This window comes from Haemaphysalis longicornis, unplaced genomic scaffold, assembly GCF_048455015.1.
Source record: "Haemaphysalis longicornis isolate Haplotype H1 unplaced genomic scaffold, Haemaphysalis longicornis Haplotype H1 scaffold_9, whole genome shotgun sequence".
Classification (NCBI taxonomy): domain Eukaryota; kingdom Metazoa; phylum Arthropoda; class Arachnida; order Ixodida; family Ixodidae; genus Haemaphysalis; species Haemaphysalis longicornis.
The window spans coordinates 128,333,994-128,339,993 of NW_027526460.1; positions in this window are offsets into that span (position 1 = coordinate 128,333,994).

Below are 6,000 nucleotides of genomic sequence, written 5' to 3' on the forward strand. Positions count from 1 at the left end.
AATGAGTAATATAAAGAACGAAAAATTTGCTGCGGAAAATACCAGTGCGTTTTGATAAAGACACAAATGCGCCAAGAAAAGTGACCGAGTGTGACGGTTTAATTGCAATGATATAGAACAGAATGGGTGGTATCGCGACAGCTTCTTTAGAGTGAGAACAAAAAGCCATGAAATTCGTGTTTTTCGGATAATTTTTAGTTGATTCATTGCGCACCAGTTGCCAATATTATTTAGATAATTGTTTCAAGTTAAATTAGTCTGTTAATATTATTGCTTCACTGAAAAATAGCTGTATTATGAGCATACAGAACGGCCCATCAAATATCTCCTTTTCAGTAAAAAAAAGAAAAAAGAAAAAGTCAGAAATATAATACGGAATTCTTTTTGACTACTATCCAATGATTACAGGATTGAAAACAAATATTATAAAGTGATATTGATGCTATAAAAGTTAATTAGTTCTAAATCCTTCACACGTGTTTTGGCGCAGGCAAGGTCCAAAAAGCCATGTTCCACAAACGTTAGAGCTCTGTGTGCCTTCTTGGGATATTGAATGTTGAAAATCCAGAACGATGCAAACAGACTACACAGTCCTCCCAGTAAAGATGATGCAGTCAAGACACGCTGGCCATCGATGTGGAGGCTAACTTCCCCGTTCACGGAATGCAGGCAGGGAGTCAGAGAAACATCTGCCTGAAAAATCAAAAAAGAAAAAAAAAAATGCCCCACACGTAAAATTCAAAACAGACACTATGGTTAAATGAACTTAATAATTCGGTACAGTAATAAAATTGTAAGGCCAGGTTCCCTGCGAATTCCAGTACCTAAATTAGAAATGCAAAGGCTTCATAAAACCAAGTGCCAGTACATTAACCGTCGTGGCTTTTGCAGCAATAAAAAAGATATTACTTCCGCACAATACACTCGAGCACAACTTTAAATGACAGTGAAGATAAAATGCAAGTCTCTGTAGGTTGATAGATTAGTTTTTGTTTTTGACTGAAAAACACTTTGGTATTGCATGATTTTGTTAACTGCTGTTTCTTGCTTTAAGATGCCAGCTTTCATCTATTCACGTGAGTGGGCACACAGTTAAAGATGCAAACCCTTACACTGCCTCTCCCCTACCATGGTGGCTCACTTTCATAGAAAAAGTGGAGCTTTTGCGAGCTGGACGGCTGTTGCAAGCCGTGGCAATACTCACTTCTGCTGGAGGGGCCAACTTGGTTTCTGAATGCAGCCTTGCCTTGTACAGCACAGCCTATCCTGCCTTAAGATCTATGAAGTCATTCAACTCGACCATGTATCAGGATCTGCAGAAGAAAATCGTGTCAGCAAACAATGATTCATGCCGGACAGGCACCCACTGTTTCAGTTATACTTGCAGATACCTCCACCTATTTCCCTCCTGGTGTTACATCCAAAGCTAATTTGTTACGGCTTGTCTCATCAAGTATGGTCATTTGTCATAACACAGCTAGTCATACAGGAAAGTCCTTCACTGGGTCAGAAAAGACTTTGTTTTTTTTTACAGTAGTAATAAACTAGGCAACTCAGTCATCGGTATTCTGACACCTTAATATTCTGTGTCACCGAGCTGACAAGCGTGATTGGTGCATAAGGTCATTTGTAGCCGCAACCGTTACTACAGCCTTGTTAGCTAACGTAAACCTCGTTTATGGCACCAAATTACTTGTGATTGCATGGCAACAAAAAAAAACAGCTGAAAAGGAGACGATATTCTCGCAAACTTACCAACGCTGCATGCCACACACACCTGCCTTAGTTAATTTACCGTGATTGTAGATGTTTCAGTCACGCAAAACCACAGTGCACTTTTTGGAACTGCAAGCCCCGTGTCAAAATCGGGTGTCAGATGAATCGAGTAATTTTTGTGTATGGCCTTACTATTGATTATGATAAATTTATTACCAACAAAAGAAGAGTGTGTGCATTGTTCTTGTAAAAAAATGATATCCTTTTTTATGCCCGGCAGACTTGTGTCATGCTACGGCAAACTTTGTTCTCTTCCATAAAGGCATGAATTTGTGTTTTTAATTACGTGGCCTTAGCTGGTGACTGACGGGCCCCGATTGTATACAGACCCCTCATTATCATCCGAAAGGGAATAAAAACATTTCGGTTTCGAACCACGTCGCCGTCGTGGTCCACACTATATGCATTTATTCGTTCGATAGGCTCATAGCATCTTTTACGCATGTCACCGTTTCCTTAATAGGGTACGATGTTAGATGTGAAGAGTCGACTCAAGCGAGCAAACAACCCCACCGAATCTACAGGGCACAGTTTTCGAAGGGGGTGGCCGTCTGATCTGCGGCTTTCGCCGACCAGAGCGCTAAGAATGAGTCAGAGCCTTGAACGAAAACAACACAAAGACTTATATTTGGACAGGAAAGCCATCAGGAGCGTTAACAAATAGATATTACAAAGTAGAGCAGTTAACTAAAAAGAACACGAGCAGTTCGATGCATATGAGAGACAGAGTCCCACAATATTCACCGACCGGGCCCGACGATGCACCGCTGTCGGAGGCGATTCGGCTACCTGAGTAACCGTCACGTTGCTTTGAAACGACGCCGCGCGCGACAAACGATTTCATCTCGAATGCCCTGTTACAAACCGGCCTACAAAAGAATGCGAATGCATACCCCAAAAGCCACAAACAAGTACAATAAAACGAGTGTGCGCTTTTTTCTTTGCCCGTGCGTGTACGTGCTGTGTGCGGCACGGGTACTTTGCAGTTAACCCTATCCAAACGTTTGACAAACGCATCGACTGATGAAAGAGCACTTACCAGCGAGTTGTCCACAGCTGTCGCCGTATCCAAATGTTGTTAGGGGCCGTTCGTCGTGTGAAAGGGGCACATAAAAATCTTTCCACCAAATGGCACTACTAGTCCTTCTCAAATAAGAAAAAATGATGGCCCAAGGCGAGGCGCTTGAAGCTCCGGCCGCACCAAGTCACCGGCCGCGCTGCATTGATAGCACCATGGAGGAAAGAATTTCCTCCATGGATAGCACGGACGGAGGTTGTTTACATCCGGGCAGCAAGTCGTGCCGCCAGGGCAAGTTGAGTCGCTGCAGTCGGGTCCGTTGGCGCGCTGGCACGAGAATTTAAATTGTCTATATATGCGCAAGCAAGCGAAGCAGATGAACATTGCAATTGTTTGCAACGGCGAGAACTGTCTCTTCGTTAGCAGCAGAGTTTGACAACACCTACCGCCAAAATAAACAGATTGAAACAACACGGCCGCGCTGTCTGCTTGTGATCGCGCTGGCTGAAGCATCTATACGGGTATACGTACGGTATCGGTTTTGTAGCTGCATGCAACTGTCACGTCCTGCTTTCTCGTTCTAATTAGCATTAGTCCACGGTTGAAGTGCTGACACACGGAAACAACACAAGACTAACATGGCGACCGCCCGCTTGAGATGATTACCCCGGATGGGGAGTTTATTGTGGACGTGGTTGTTTACAAGGGACCGAACGCCATCTCACAAATGGTGTTATGTCGTTCTAAATCCTCCCTTTTGCTACACGGATGGGCGACGGTACTACCATGGAGGTTCGTCCACTTGTTTAGACCATGCCTAGGGAGTACATTTTTTGCTATAAGTACTTTTCAGGGCACATTACATGATTAAAACTCCATTTCCGGCTAGTTTGCGTTTACAGTGTAGGAGTAGAGGAGGGTATGAGGGGATGTCTTGTTCTTTACAGTGCAATTATACATGTAGGAATGGCCTTATTCAATGAACAGCTGAACACATTTTCCACACCCTTTCGACACCGTAAGAAAAACCAAGGATGTTGAAGTCGATCAACACCCTTTTTTTCACACAAAAGGGTGTAGAGCTACGAAAAGGGTGTTGAAATTCAAGAAAAGGTGTACTGGGCTCCAAACACCATTTTCCACTTATGATACATCCTTTTTGGCAAAAAGGGTGTAAAAAAGTTTAGTGTGTAGCACTGTAAAGAACAAGACATACCCTAATTCCTCCTCTACTCGCAAGAAATTTTGAAACGCAAAAAAATACTTGCTCGTATGCAATGATCGCTCGTTTCCATATGCGGTGCACCTCATGCCCCAAGTTTAGCTCTGGCACGTGAAACACCAATTTGAACCTCCATCATTAAAAAGACTACAGTCGTGTGGCGAAAAGGGTGTTTATCGACTGCAACACGCTTGGCTTTTTGTAGGGTGTTGAAACGGTGTGAAATAGGTGTTCAGTTGCAAAAAAAAACAGCAAATAGGTGTTCAGTTGCAAAAAAAAAAAACAGCAGAGCTGGGGGTCGACGTAGTTTTTTCTGGTGTTGCTAACTTTTGTTATGTTTGCTATGCTTCGCAATGTTCTTGCTAAGGTAGGGTGACCGCTGAGGGGTGCGCCCAAATTTAACAGGATTTTACAAGGCTGTTCCAGTGTGTCCCCCCCCCCACTCCCAGGAGATCCAAGGGGGAAGCAAGCTAGGGCGACCCCCAGCTATGCTGTTTCTCCAGCCTTGCACCACTATTGCAAGCTGCGCCAATTTTTTTGCCTTTTAGAATCCAAAAAGCGCTAGTACCTTTGAAATGATATCTTAAGAGGTGCGCATACGCATACGCCCCTTGTGCTCACACTCTAACAAGCTCGAAACCCTACTTCACTGTTATAATACCCTATCTGCGGTGGTGCACCCTTTACAGGTGCCGCAGTTCTTTTTCTTTGTATTTCTTGCTAACGCTACTGAAACTAGCTCAAGCTTAAACAGCTTTACTCGTAATGAATTATGCCTGTTCATATTGCTTTAAACATCGTGAGGTACAAAACATCCCCCACTTGTAGAAAATGTTCAGTACACCCGTAAACAGGTACAAAATGCCTCCAAAGTTGGAGGCCTCCACTTTTTTTCTTAGTGGGAGGTCTTTGCTTGCACCCTTTTTCTTACACCCTTTTTAGATCCAGAGCATCTGATTCACTAGCCTTGTCCCTCCGGCGTCGTCGTCATCGGCATTGTCCGCCCCTCCCCCATTCTCCTCACCGCGCCAGCTGCGGTCTCCGCCGCTCACCCCCTCTCCTCTCCGATAGCGAACACTCTCTCGCGAGGGGCATTGGATTGGATTCGATTGGATTGGCTTGGATTGGCTTGCATTGGAATAAAGTGGATTGTGTTGGATTGTGTTGCGTCATAGCCGCGGCACGTTGCGTCATAGCCGCGGCTCTCCTCTCGAACACTCTCTCGCCAGGGGCATTGGATTGGATTCGATTCGATTGGATTGGATTAAAGTGGATTGTGTTGGATTGTGTTGCGTCATAGCCGCGGCACGTTGCGTCATAGCCGCGGCAGGGGGTTCACGGCACGTTTTACGCGATGGGAGAATCAACCTAACGGAAACAACAACGAAACCCCCTATGCGTCGCATCTACACAGGGGTTCCCGCGAGGGGAGGTGGGAGTTTTTCTTTACGCCCTTTTTCTTAGTTTTGAACACCCTAATTTGTAGCTTTACATCCTTCTGAAAAAAAGAGTGTTGAAATAATAAACACCCTTTTTGAAGGGTGTTGAGGTTGCGGGGAAGATTTGTTTGGTATTTAATAAAATTCCATAAGTTATGGAACACGAACACTACCTCGTGATTAAAACGTTGTTGCAAATCCGCGTGTTGATTTGTATATTCTCATAGTAATCCAAAGTTCCAAAATTAGCGCTAAAATATGTTTGTTGCGACAAGCCCACCGATTCGATCGGGGGCTTTCCTTTGCTGGATATGAAAGCAAGAAGAGCACATGTATTAATAAATAAATATGCACTCCCTGTACCGCTAGCATCCCGTTGGTTTTCTTGCTCAATTTATTTGTGTTCCAAGTGTAACTTGTGCGTATTGACTGTTCGTGTTGAATGCTGCGCGCTCTGCCGATTTACATTGCCACGCGTAGCTCCTTCCCTGGCCACACCATTATTTTAGGGTGTTGAGCAACCTTACAGCCTTTTTTATGGTGTT